Source organism: Pan troglodytes, chromosome 6 (assembly GCF_028858775.2).
Source record: "Pan troglodytes isolate AG18354 chromosome 6, NHGRI_mPanTro3-v2.0_pri, whole genome shotgun sequence".
Lineage (NCBI taxonomy): Eukaryota > Metazoa > Chordata > Mammalia > Primates > Hominidae > Pan > Pan troglodytes.
Genome location: NC_072404.2, coordinates 62,229,570 through 62,244,308, shown reverse-complemented (window position 1 = coordinate 62,244,308; position 14,739 = coordinate 62,229,570). Strand labels below are relative to the sequence as shown.

At 41.3% G+C, this 14,739-nt stretch overlaps 1 protein-coding gene across 8 annotated transcripts in view; it reads left to right on the top strand.

Moving 5' to 3' along the window:
- The first annotated feature begins 214 nt into the window (after positions 1–214).
- LOC100613859 (coiled-coil domain-containing protein 144A-like) overlaps positions 215–14,739 on the top strand; it is a 75,849-nt gene continuing 61,324 nt past the window's right edge. For 7 of the 8 annotated variants that reach the window (XM_054687572.2, XM_054687571.2, XM_054687575.2 and 4 more), the window contains exon 1: positions 215–409. The gene's annotated coding sequence lies outside the window, so the exon portion shown is untranslated. The remainder of the gene's footprint in view (positions 410–14,739) is intronic. The other variant, XM_063814238.1, reaches the window with a different exon arrangement.

Here is a 14,739-nt window from a genome sequence, read left to right as displayed (position 1 = left end):
GGAGGGGCCACGTGCCAGCACCGCAAGGAAGCCCTGAAGCAAAGGGCTGAGCCAGCCAAACACACGTCCTTCGGGCCGCCTGTCCCACGCAGGAACACAGCTTCTGTCAATCAGGGCCCTGCAGGGCGGGGTCAGGATCCCTAGCCAATCAGAGGCGCTTGTGTGGAACTGTCCAATCAGGTGCCAGCCTCGGAGGAAGGGGCGGCCTTCCACCACCTGGCTGCGTGTTTGTTTCCGGACCCGCGGAGCTCGGTGTTGTGTGTCCGTTGCGTGTTCGGTGTCCATTGCTCTGTCCGGTTTTCTCCGCGAGGCTCCAAGTGACTCCGCCATTGCCTCCATGGCCCTGGGACCTGCAGGTACTGGAAGGTCCATTGGGAAGATGTCGGGACACCACAGAAGACAAGAACCGGTGAGTGTGCGGAAAGACTGTCCTGAGGGGTAGACCTGTGGTTGGAACCAGCTCTGGGGGGACCCGGGCCTTCTCGCGGTCCGCTGCAGGGACCAGGATTTGAGTCGCCGCCGGCGCAGCTCGGCTCTCAGTCTCCTTCGGCGCAGGGTGGGGCTGGGCGGCAGCCGGGAGCCTGGGCATCCCATCTCTACCCGTGCCTGCTCGGTGACTTCGGCTTGGCTCTAGCCCTCCTGGGGCAGCTCCACGCCCGCAACCATGCATTTCCTCAGGTTGTGCGGTGACCTCCTGGGGATCTTCAGTGGGGAATCCCGCCTCGGGGTGCCGCGTTCCTGGGTGGGAGGAGCTGTGGTCCGTGGGGTCCTCAGTCCCTCCTTTTTCCTGTGGAAAAAATAAACTGGGACGGGCGCGGTGGCTCACGCCTGTAAACTCAGCAGTTTGGGAGGCCGAGGCGGGCGGATCACCTGAGGTCGGGAGTTCGAGACCAGCCTGACCAACAAGGAGAAACCCCGTGTCTACTAAAAATACAAAATTAGCCGGGGGTGGTGGCGCGCGTCTGTAATCCCAGCTGCTCTGGAGGCTGAGGCAGGAGAATCGCTTGAACCTGGGAGGCGGAGGTTGCAGTGAGCCGAGATCACGCCATTGCACTCCAGCCTGGGCAACCAGAGCGAAACTCTGTCTCAAAAAAAAAAAAAAAAAAAAAGATTGTGAGCTCTACTTTTGTTGAGTGTAATGCTTTCTATGTGTCTATTAGGTGTAATTGTTTTATAGTGCTTTCAAGTCCTTTGTTCCCTTGTTTATATTTGGTTTTGCTTTGTTATTCATTACTGAAAGTAGAGTATTGAAGTATCCTGCTATTATTATATTACTGTCTATTTCTTAAATTCTGTCAGTGTTTGCTTTATATATGAGGTAACCCTGATTTTTATTTGTTTACCTATGTACGTCTGTATGTTTCATAGGTTCCCAGTGAATGAAACCTTTTATTATTATTTAATGTTCTTTGTCTCTTCTGACAGTTTTGACGTAAGGTATATTTTACTACAAATAGTAATTTTTTACTTAAAAGGTATTTTGCCTAATATAATTGTGGTCTCTCCTGCTCTCGTTTGGTTCATATTTGCATGTCATATCTTTTCCATCCTGCAACTGTGGACAGTTATGGCTAATCCTAGTAGATTGTCTTCCCTTCTTTTAACATCTTGGATGAATTTGGGTCACACTAATTGTTATGTGAAGATGGATGTTGAATTGTGTAGAATTTGACGGCAGTATCGACCTGAGGAGAAGAAGATGGAAAGGAGTCTAGCAACTTAAGAATCTCACAGCATTCTCTTTGAGGTGACCTTTTTTCCTGTTGGTGGCTCAGTTTCCTTAGGCCATAAAGAAGATACTGAGGTCTGTGACAGCCTGTGACAGTATCAAGTTGTATCTGAACTTATTGAACTGTTTCCCCCCTTCCTTATTCGTTATTCATAGTTTGCTTTTCATGTGCATAAGTTGACTCATTTGTTTCCTGTTAGCATTTGAAACACCATATGGCCACCATAAGTCCTGACGAAATGACTTCTAATGAGGAGGGGGAAGGTCCATGTCCCACCTTCCTATGAAATTTTGGCCTATTCACAAATTACCCCCACATAAGAGAAGTAATTATGTTCTGTAAAGAAGAGGTTGCTAAAAACCTTTAGCACGGTGTTTTGTGACTTAGAAGTTTTAAGTAGTCGTTCTTATATCTAAGCATTTATTAATTTTGGTAAGAACATTACTATATATTTCTGATGTCACTTTTACTGTTAAGAGGTTCCAGGCATCTGGCAGCCTGCCACTCAGGATTTGAGTGAATCAGACCATCTAAATATAATATAAATTAGAGACTTGTACTTGTATTTCCTGATTAAAAACATACTAACCTCTGTTTCACTATTGAAGAGTACTTTATAATGAATACAAAAAAAGTATATTAAATATCCAGTAGAGCATGCTAAAGTGAAAAAAAATAGTAATTTTTTACTTGCAAGGTATTTTGCCTAATATAATTGTGACCTCTCCTGCTCTTGTTTCATTCATATTTGCATGTAATGTCTTCCATCCTGCCAGTTTGTCTGTTTTTGGTATTGGATCTAACGTGTTTGTCTTAGAGACAGGATATAGTTTCCTCGAGTTTTTATTTTTTAATCTCTATTTAATATATGTCCTTTGATAGGAAAGTTTAGTCCATGAATATTTAAATAATTTCCTGAAAGGGAAGGCCTTACTGTTGCCATTTTCTTACTTCTTTTATTTAATTTTTGTACCCAGTTTGTCCCTCTTCTGTCTTTGCATCTTGTTCATCTTTGTAGTGACATGCTTTGACTCCTTTCTTATTTTATATCTGAGTATTTTATTCATGGTTGCCATGGGGGTTATCTTAAACCTTTTTTTCTTTTTTTTTTTGAGACAGAGTTTTGCTCTTGTTGCCCAGGCTGGAGGGCAATGGTGTGATCTTGGCTCACCGCACCCTCTGCCTCCCAGGTTCAGGCGATTCTCCTGCCTCAGCCTCCCCAGTAGGTGGGGTTACAGGCATGCACAACCATGCCCGGCTAATTTTGTATTTTTAGTAGAGATGGCTTTCTTCATGTTGGTCAGGCTGGTCTCGAACTCCCAGCCTCAGGCCATCTGCCCACCTCGGCCTCCCAAAGTGCTGGGATTACAGGCATGAGTCACCGCGCCCGGCTATATTAAACTTCTTAATGTTATAGCAGTGCATCTTAAGCTGATAACATCTTAACTTAACTTCAGTTGTATACAAATAGTTTTTCTCATTATTTTCTACCCTCAACTTTGCTATTATTGTCACTAATTACAACTTTCTATTTTATATTTACATTAACAGATGTTTATTTCTATTTTTATGCTTTTGACGTACAACTTTTAGAGCATAATTAAAAGTGTTTTCTGCAGTATTATTATCCTACAAAATTTTATTTTTGTATATGTGCCTATCTTTCCTGAGAGTCACCTATTTTTATCTGATTTTGTGTTGTTTTGTAGCATCATTTCATTTTCAATGGAAGAGACTCCCTTTAGCATTTCTTGTAGGGCAAGTCTATTAGTGATATACTTTTTAATCTCTGTTAGCCTTAGAAAAATCTGTATTTTTCCCTCATTTGGAGGACGGTATTGCTGGTTATAGTATTCTTGCTTGGAAGTTTTTCTTCTTTCAGCTCTTTGATTATATTATCCAACTCTTTTCTAACCTGTGAGGATTCTGTTCAGAAATCTACGGGTAATCTTACTGAAGCACTCTTACAGATAATTTATCACCTTTCTCTTGCTTCTTTCAAGATTCTCTCTTTGTGGCTTTTGAAACTTGGCTTATGATGTTTCTCATAGTGGGTTTCTCTGTGTTTAATTCTAGTTGGAGTTTGTTGAGTTCTTTAAGTTTTAAGGTCTTTTTCCTTCCTTAAGTTTGATAATTTCTCAATCATTTTTGTATTCTGCAGCTCTACAATTTGTTTGCCTTATAGTTTCTATCTTTGTTGATCATTTCATTTTCCTGATTTTATTTTATTGTCTATGTTGTGATTTACTCATCAAGTGCCATTAAGATGGTTACTTTAAATTTTTTCAGGCAATTTATACATTTTTTTTTTTTTTGAGACAGGGTCTCACTGCTATCACCCAGGCTGGAGTTCAGTGGCATGATCACGGCTCACTGTAGCCTCAACTTCCCAGTCTCAGCTGTTTCTCCTACCACAGCCTCCTGAGTAGCTGAGACTACAGGCATGCCCCACCATGCCTAGCCAATTTTTTGTATTTTTAGTGGAGACAGGATTTTGCTATTTTGCCCAGGCTGGTCTCAAATTCCCAGGATTCAAGGGATGTGCCTGACTTGACCTCCCAAAGTGTTGGGCTTACAGGCATGAACCACCCACAGCACCCAGCCATATCTTGGTTTCTTTGGGTTTGATTTCTGGATGTTTGTTTTCTTTTATTGATTGGGTCATGCTACCCTGATGCTTTGTATACATTTTAATCTTTGGTTGAGATGTAGGCATGTCCAAAAAAAAAAACCCAACACTTTTTGCAGTGTTATTAGTGTCCAGTCTTGTAAATTGACACCAGTTTTCTTTTTTTAAATTTTTATAGTTACATAGTAGGTGTATATATATATATTTATGGAATATATGACATATTTTGATATGGGCATAGTTTGTGTAATAATCATATCAGGGTAAATGTGGTATCTATGACCACAAAGATTTATCCTTTGTGTTACAAACAATCCACTTACACTCTTTATTTTTAAATGTACAACTAAATAATTATTGATTATACTCACCCTGTTACACTATCAAATATTAGATCCTATTTTTTCTATTTTTTGTATCCATTACCTATCCTCACTCCCCTGACACACACTCACAGTACCCTTCCCAGTCTCTAGTAACTATCATTTTACTCTGTATGTTCATAAGTTCAATTGTTTTAATTTTTAGCTCCCACAAATAAGTGAGAACATATGATGTTTGTCTTTCTGTACCTGCCTTATTTCACTGAACATGATGACCTCCAGTTCCATCTATGCTGCTGGAAATTACAGGATCTCATTCTTTCTCATAACTAAATAGTACCCCATTGTGTATGCTTGCCACATCCTGTTTATCCGTTTGTTTCTTGATGGACACATAGGTTGCTTCCAAATCTTTGCTATTATGAATAGTGCTGTAATAAACATGAGAGTGCAGATATCTCTTTGATATAATAATTTCCTTTTTTGGGGGGTGGTATATATCTAGCAGTGGGATTGCTGGATCATATGGTAGCTCTATTTTTAGTTCTTTGAAGAAGCTGCAAACTGTTCTTCATAGTGGTTTTACTAATTTACATTCCCACTAACAGTGTACAGGGGTTCCCTCTTCTTCACTTGCATGTCAGCATTTGTTATTGCCTGTCTTTTGGATAAAAGCTATTTTAACTGGGGTGAGATGATATCTCATTGTAGTTTTGATTTGCATTTCTCTTATGATCAATGATATTGATTGAGCACCTTTTTATATATGTGTTTGCTATTTGTACGTCTTCTTTGGAGAAATAGCCATTCAGATCTTTGGCCCATTTTTTAATTGGATTGTTAGATTTCCCTATAGAGTTGTTTGAGCTCCTTATATATTCTGGTTATTAATCCCTTATCAGATGGATAGTTTGCAAAGACTTTTCCCATTCTGTGGATTGTCTTTTCACTTTTTTGCTGTGCAGAAGCTTTTTAACTTGATGTGATCTCATTTGTCCATTTTTACTTTGGTTGCCCCTGCTTATTGGGTATTGATTGCTCAAGAAATCTTTGCCCAGTGCGGTGTCCTAGAGAGTTTCTGCAAGTTTTTCATGTAGTAGGTTTATAGTTTGAAGACTTAGATTTAAGTCTTTAACCCATTTTTATTTGATTGTTGAATACGGCAAGAAACAGGGATCTAGTTTCATTCTTCTGCATGTGGATGTCCAGTTTTCTTAGCACCACTTATTGAAGAGGCTGTCCTTTCTCCAGTATATATTGTTGACACCTTTGTTGAAAATGAGTTTACTGTAAGTGCATGGATTTGTTTCTGGGTTCTCTATTCTGCTTCACTCGTCTATATGCCTGTTTTTATGCCAGTACCATGCTGTTTTGGTTACCATAGCTCTGTAGTATAATTTGAGGTCAGGTAATGTGATTCCTCCAGTTATTTTGCTTAGGAAATCTTTAGCTATTCTGAGTTTTTTGTGGTTCCATATACATTTTAGGATTATATTTTCTGTTTCTTTTCTTTTCTTTTTTGAGATGTAGTTTCACTCTTGTTGCCCAGGCTGGAGTGCAATGGCACGATCTCGGCTCAGTGCAACCTCTGCCTCCCGGGTTCAAGTGATTCTCCCGCCTCAGCCTCCCAAATAGCTGGGATTACAGGCATGAGCCACCACACTCGGCTAATTTTGTATTTTTAGTAGAGACTGGGTTTCTCCATGTTGGTCAGGCTGGTCTCGAGCTCCCAACCTCAGGTGATCCGCCCACCTCAGCCTCCCAAAGTGCTGAGATTACAGGCGTTAGCCACCATGCCCAGCCTATATTTTCTATTTCTATGAAGAATATCATTGGTATTTTGATAGGGACTGCATTGAATCCATAGTTTTGGGTGTAATATATACATTTTAATGATACTGATTCTTCCAGTATGTAAACATGAAATCTCCATTTTTTGTGTGTGCCCTCTTCAATTGCTTGTATCAATGTTTTTTCTTCTTCTTTTTTTTTTTTTTTTTTTTTTTTTTTTTTTGAGACGGAGTCTCTATTGCCAGGCTGGAGTGCAGTGGCATAATCTCGGTTCACTGCAATCTCCGCCTCCCAGGTTCAAGGCAGATTCTCCTGCCTCAGCCTGCCGAGTAGCTGGGATTACAGGCACATGCCACCACACCCAGCTAATTTTTTTGTATGTTTAGTAGAGACGGGGTTTCACCATGTTGACTAGGATGGTCTTGATCTCCTGACCTTGTGATCTGCACACCTCGGCCTCCCAAGGTGCTGGGATTACAGGCATGAGCCACCACGCCCAGTCTGCTTGTATCAGTGTTTTATATTTTCATTGTAGAGGTCTTTCACTTGGTTAATTTCTGGGTATTTTATTTTATTTGAAACTGTTGTAACTGGGATTACTTTCTTGATTTTTCAGATTGTGTGCTCTTGGCATATAGAAATGCTACAGATATTTGTAGGTTGATTTTGTATCCTGCAATTTTACTGAATTTGTTTGTCAGTCCTAATAGATTTTTGGTGGAGTCGTTAGGATTTTTCCAAATATAAGATTATATCATCAGCAAACGAGGATAATTTGACTTCTTTTCCAATTTGGATGCCCTTTATTTCTTTCTCTTATCTGATTGCTCTAGCTAAAACTTCCAGTACTATGCTGAATAACAGTAGTGAAAGTGGGCATCCTTGTCGTGTTCCAGATCTTAGAGGAAAGGCTTTCAGTGTTTCCTCATTCAGTATGATACTAGCTGTGGGTTTGTCACATACAGCTCTTATTGTGCTGAGGTATATTCTTTCTATCTCCAGTTTTTTGAGGGTTTGTATCATGCAGTAATGTTAAATTCCATCGAATGTTTTTTCAGCATCAATTTAAATGATCATATGGTTCTTGTCCTTCATTCAGCTGATAATGATTACACATTGATTTGCATGTATTGAACCATCCTTGAGTCCCAGGGATAAGTCCCACTTGGTCACGATGAGTGATCTTTTAAATCTAATTTTGCATTTGGTTTGCTAGTATTTTGTGGAGGAGTTTAGCATCAATGTTCATCAGGGATATTGGCCTGTAATTGTCTTTTTTTTGTTGTGCTTTTGTCTACTTTTGGTATCAGGGTAAGATGGGCCTTGTAGAACGAGTTTGGAAGTATTCCCTCCTCCTCTGTTTTTCAGAATAGTTTGAGAAGGATTGGTACAAATTCTTCTTTAAATGGCTGGCAAAATTCAGTAGTGAAGCTGTGGGGTCCCAGACTTTCCTTTGCTGGGAGACTTTTTATTACAGCTTCCATCTCATCATTTGTTATTGGTCTATTCAGGTTTTGGATTTCTTCATGGTTCAATCTTGGTAGGTTATATGTATCTAGGAATTTGTTCATTTCTTCTAGATTTCCCAGCTTTATTGGACTGTAGTTGCTCATAGTAACCTCTAATGATTCTTTGAATTTCTGTGGTATCAGTTATAATGCGTCCTTTTTCATCTTTCATTTTATTCATTTGGATTTTCTCTTTTTCTTATTTACCCTGGCTAAACATTTTTCAATTTTCTTTATATTATCCAGAAACCAACTTTTGTTTTATTGACTTTTTGTATTTTCTTTATTTCAATTTCATTTATTGCTGCTCTGACTGTTATTTCTTTTCTTCTACTAACTCTGTGTCTGGTGTGCTCTTGCTTTTCAGTATTTTTTTTTAGATGGAGTCTTGCTCTGTCACCCAGGCATTGGCGCAATCTTGGCTCCACCTCAAGCAATTCTCCTGCCTCAACCTCCCGAACAGCTGGGATTAGAGGCACACACCACTACACCCAGCTAATTTTTGCATTTTTTGTAGAGACAGGGTTTCACCATGTTGCCCAGGCTGGTCTTGAACTCCTGACCTCAGGTGATCCACCCACCTCAGCTTCCCAAAGTGCTGGGATTACAGGCATGAGCCACCGTGCCCAGCCACTTTTTAGTTCTTTAAGGTACAGCATTATGTTATTTATTTGAAGTTTTTCTACTTTTTTGACGTAGAAGCTCATGGGTATAAACTTGCCTGTTAGTACTGCTCTCACTGTATCTCATTTCTTTGATATGTTGTGTTTCCATTATCATTTGTTTCAAGAAAGTTTAAAATTTCCTTCTTAATTTCTTCATTGACCCACTGTTGAAGTTAGTTTCTTTTTTTTTTTTTTTTTAAGGCAGAGTCTCGCTCTGTTCCCCAGGCTGGAGTGCAGTGGCACAATCTCAGCTCACTGCAACATCTGCCTCCTGGGTTCAAGCGATTCTCCTTTTGCAGCCTCCCGAGTAGCTTGGGACTACACGCCCAGCCAATTTTTGTTTGCTGACAGAGGAAGTTTCACCATGTTGGCTAGGCTGGTCTTGAACTCCTGACCTCAAGTGATTTGCCCGCCTTAGCCTCCCAAAGTGCTGGGATTACACGTGTGAGCACCTGCACCCAGCCAATTCTGTCTTGAAATCTATTTTGTCTGATACAAGTATAGCTACTTCAGCCCATTTTTGGTTTCCATTTGCACAGAATGCCTTTTTCCATCCCTTAATTCTCAAACTGTGTGTGTCTTTACAGGTGAAGTGTGTTATTTGTAGGCAACAATTGGGCCTTTTTTTTCTTTTTCAGTTCAGTTACTCTATGTCTTTTGATTGGAGAGTTTAGTCCATTTATAGTCAAAGTTATTGATAAGTAAGGACTTGTTCCTGCATTTTGTTTGTTTTCTGGTTTGCGGTCTTTCTTCCTTAATTCCCTCCTTCCTGTCTTCCTTTTAGTGAAGGTGATTTCTCCAGTGGTATGTTTTAATTTCTTGCTTTTTATTTTTTGCATATCTATTGTATGTTTTCACATATAAGGTTACCATGAGGCTTGCAAACAATATCTTATAACCCATTATTTTAAACTGTTGACAACACTGATTGCATAAACAAGCAAAAAGAAAAGTAATGAAGTCTCTACATTTTAACTTTATTCTTCTGCTTCTTAACTTTTTGTTTCTATTATATCTGATTGTACTATGTCTTGAAAAGTTATCGTTATTATTTTTGGTCAGTTCATCCTATCATCTTTTGTCTTTTCTTTCTTCTCTTTCTCGATGGAGTCGCTCTGTCATCGGGCAGGAGTGCGATGGAACAATCTCAGCTCACTGCAGCCTCTGCCTCCCAGGTTTAAGCAATTCTCCTGCCTCAGCCTCCCGAGTAGCTGGGACTACAGGCACACACCACCACACCCAGCTAGTTTTTGTATTTTTAGTAGAGACGGAGTTTCACCATGTTGGCTAGGATGGTCTCCATCTCTTGACCTTGTGATCCGTCCACCTCGGCCTCCCAAAGTGCTGGGATTACAGGTGTGAGTCACCGCACCCAGCCCCCTTCAGCACTTTGAATATGCTGTGCCGCTCTCATGGCCTGTAGGGTTTCCACTGAAAAGTCTGCTGCCAGACATATTAGAGCTCCATTGTATGTTGTTTCTTTTCTCTTGCTGCTTTTAGGATCTTTTCTTTATCTTTGACCTTTGCGTGTGTGATTATTAAATGCCTTGAGGTTGGATACTGATATATTTTTCTAGGTTTGGGGCATTATCTGGTATTATCCCTTTGAATAAACTTTTTTTTTTTTTGGGGGGGGAAACGGAGTCTCACTCTTTCACCGAGGCCTGGACTGCAGTGGCGCTATCTCAGCTCACTGCAAGCTCCACCTCCCGGGTTCACGCCATTCTCCTGCCTCAGCCTCCCGAGTAGCTGGGACTACAGGTGCCTGCTACCGTGCCCAGCTAATTTTTTGTATTTTTATTAGAGGTGGGGTTTCACCGTGTTAGCCAGGATAGTTTCGATCTCCTGACCTCGTGATCCGCCCGCCTCAGCCTCCCAAAGTGCTGGGATTACAGGCATGAGCCACCGCACCCAGCCTGAATAAACTTTCTACCCCATCCTTGTCTCTGCCTCTTCTTTAAGGTTAATAACTCTTAGATTTGCCCTTTTGAGGCTGCTTTCTAGATCTTGTAGGTATGCTTAATTTCCTTTTTTGTTTTCTTGTCTTCTCTGACTGTATTTTCAAATGGCCTGTCTTCAAGCTTACTAATTCTTCCTTCTGCTTAATCAATTCTCCTATTAAGAGACTGAAGTATTCTTCTGTATGTCAATTGCATTTTTCAAATCCAGATTTTCTCCCTGATTCTTACTATTTCAATTTCTTTCTGAAATTTATCTGATAGAATTCTGAATTCTTTGTGTGTGTGTTATCTTGAATTTCTTTGAGTTTCCTCAAAACAGCTGTTTTGAATTATCTGAAAGGTCACATAGCTCTGTTTATCTGGGATTGATCTCTCATGCTTTATTTAGTTCATTTGGTGAAGTCATGTTTTTGTGGACAGTCTTGTGGATGTTCATTTGTGTCTGGACATTGAAAAGAATGGGTATTTATTGTAGTCTTCTCAGTTTATGCTTGCTTATACCCATCTTCCTTAGGAAGATTTTCCAAGTATTTGAAAGGACTGGGGTGTTGTGATCTGCTTTTGGTCACTGCAGGTATATCTGCATGGTTGGGCACTCCAAGCCTAGTAACACTGTATTTTTGGCAGACTCATAGAGGCATGGTAGTCTTGAATAAGATCTGGAAGGATGCTCTGGATCATCAAGCACAGACTCTTGTTGTCTTCCATTATTTTTCCAAACAAATGGAGTCTCTCTCTCTCTCTGTGCTGAGCTTCCTGGAGCTATTGGATGGGTAACACAAGGACCCCTAGGACCCCTACCACTGGGACTATGCTGGGTCAGACCTAAAGCCAGCACAGCACTGGGTCTCACCCAAGAACTGCTGTAACCACTACCTGGCTACTGCCTATGTTTATTCAAGTCCCTAGGGTCATACAGTCCACAGGTGGTGAAGCCAGCCAAGCTTGTGTCCTTCACTTCAGAGGAGCAAGTTCCCCTAGGTCCCGATTTAGTCCAGAGATGCCTTCTGGGAACCAAGGCCTAGAGTTGGAAACATTAGAAATCTACTTGGTGCTGTATTCTACTGTGGCTGAGCTGGGATCCAAACCACAAGACAATGTCCTTCCTACTCTTCCCTCCCCTTTCCACAGGCAGAAGAGTCTCTCGTGTTCAGCACTCACGGGCCCACGGGAATACTATCAGGCTACCACCAATGTTCATGTAAAGCCCAAGGGCTCCTCAGTCAGCTTGTGGTGAATGCTGCTGGGCCTGGAACTCACCCTTCAGAGTGTGGGCTCCTCTTTACCTAGGGCAGGTCCAGAAATGCCACTGACGAGACCCCAAGAGCCTGCTAGGTGCTTTACCCCACTGTGGTTGAACTGGTACCTAAGCTGCGAGACCAAGTCCTTTTAACCCTTCCTCTGCCTTTCTGAAGCAGGAATCTCTGCTAGTAGCCACCCTAGCTGGGAGTGTGCTGGGTCACACTTGAGCCAGCTCATCTCAGCATCTCTTCCAAGACCCATGGCATGTACTAATGGTTACTGCTACTAATTTTTTTTTTTTTTTTTGAGACGGAGTCTCGCTCTTTCGCCCAGGCTGGAGTGCAGTGGTGCTATCTCGGCTCACTGCAAGCTCCGCCTCCTGGATTCACGCCATTCTCCTGCCTCAGCCTCCCAAGTAGCTGGGACTACAGGCACCCGCCACCGCGCCTGGCTAATTTTTTGTATTTTTAGTAGAGACGGTGTTTCACCGTGTGAGCCAGGATGGTCTCGATCTCCTGACCTCGTGATCCGCCCGCCTTGGCCTCCCAAAGTGCTGGGATTACAGGCGTGAGCCACTGCGCTCGGCCTACTGCTACTAATTATTCAGGGCCCAAGAGGTCTTTAGTCACCAGGTGGTGAATCCTGCCAGGACTGGGTCTTTCCATTCAAGGGAGTGGGATTTCTTCTGGCCCTGGTTGTGTCTAGAAATGTCATACAGGATCCAGGACCTGGAATGGGGACCTCACGACTCTGCCCAGTGCCCTATCCTACCGTGGCTGAGCTCGTATCCATGTTGCAAGACAAAGTTCTCTTTTTCTCTCTATTCTCAAGTGGAAGGAAGTAGTCTCTTTCAGAGTGGTAGGCTGCACTGTCTGGGGTTAGGGGAGGGGTAGCACAAGTACTCCCTTAGCTGGTGTCTCAATAGGTCACATGATCCCATATTTACTGGCTCTGAGCCCAGCACAGCGCCAGGACTTGCCTAGTAGTTGCAGTCCTTATGGCCTAGACTTACTGTCGGGTTTATTTATTACTGATTTCTAATTTGATTGCTCTGTGGTCAGGGACCATACTTTGTATGACTTAAATCCTTTTGACTTAATTCTTTTATGAAGATTTACTGTATGGCCTAGAATATGATCTGTTTTGCTAAGTGTTCCATGGGTCCTTGAGAAGCATAGTGCTCTTCAAGTCTAGTCTTACTGATTTTCTGCCTCCTTGTTCTGTCATGTATTGAGTAAGCGATATTGAAATCTCAGACTATACCTGTGAATTTGTCAATTTCTTCTATCAGTTTTTGCCTCATGTATTTTGAAGCTGTTATGTTACTAGGTACATAAACATTTAGGATTATGTGCTCTTGATTAATTGAACCATTTATCATTATGAAATAATTTTGTTGATAGCTAGTAATATTTTTTGCTCTGAAATCTACTTTGGTATTAATATAACCATTTCTGCTAGGCTTTATTTGTTAACTGTTAGCATGGTATATATTTTTCCATCCTTTTAACTAATTTGCATCTTTACATTTAAAGTATTTTTTTTTTTTTTTTTTTTTTTGAGATGGAGTCTCACTCTGTCACCCAGGCTTGAGTGCAGTGGCGGGATCTTGGCTCATTGGAAGCTCTGCCTCCTGGGTTCACGCCATTCTCCTGCCTCAGCCTCCTGAGTAGCTGGGACTACAGGCACCTGCCACCACGCCCAGCTAATTTTTTGTATTTTCAGTAGAGACAGGGTTTCACTGTGTTAGTCAGGATGATTTCAATCTCCTGACCTCGTGATCCGTCTGCCTCAGCCTCCCAAAGTGCTGGGATTACAGGCGTGAGCCACTGCACCTGGCCTACATTTAAAGTATTTCTTATAGGTAGCAGGGAGTAGGATCTTGCTTTTTTATACAGTTTGACAATCTGCCTTTTAATTTAGGTTATTAGGCTGGTTTCATTTATAATGTGATTACTGATATAGTTAAGTTTATCTGTTATCATACAGTTTGATTTCCATTAGTCCCAGCTGTTCTTTGTTTTCTTTTCTTCTTTTTCTGCTTTCTTTTCAATTAGCCATGTTTTTTTTGTTGTTGTTGTTGTTTTTTTGAGATGCAGTCTCACTCTGCCACCCAGGCTGCAGTGCAACAGCATGATCTCTGTTCACTGCAACCTCGGCCTCCTGGGTTCAAGCGATTCTCCTGCCTCAGCCTCCCAAGTAGCTGGAATTACAGACGCCTGTCACCACACCTGGCTAATTTTTTGTATTTTTAGTAGAGATGGGTTTTCACCACATTGGCCAGGCTGGTCTCGAACGCCTGACCTCAGGTGATCTGCCCCCACTTGGCCTCCCGAAGTGCTGGGATTACAGGCGTGAGCCACCGCACCTGGCCAGTCATGTAATTTTATGATTTTTTTATCTCTCTCTTTTGGCTTATTAGCTATAAGTCTGTTTTTGCTATCTTTGTGATTTCATTACAATTTGTACTATATGATTTTATCTTATCACAGTCCACCTTCAGGCAGTATTATACCATATCGTATATGGCATAAGAAAATTAGAATAGTATAATTTCATTTCCTCTTTCCCAGCCAGATCCTTCCTGGATTTGTGGGATTATAGTTTTCATTAAGTTTAGAAAATTTCTGGTCATCTGCTCTCTATATTTTGTCTGTCTCTCTCCCTTTCTCTTTGGGGACCTGTATATTACTGCTTAAAGTTTTCTTGTAGTTCTCTGAGGTCTCAAATTTATGAATCTTCTCTTTTGTAATGTCTAGTCTGTATTCATTTCCATCCAGTATAGTTTTCATTTCTGACATTTTAATTTGAATCTCTACACATACAGTTTGCTTTCAGAAAATATCTCCCATGTCTCTGCTTGAGATTTATTTTGGGACACAGTTGAGTT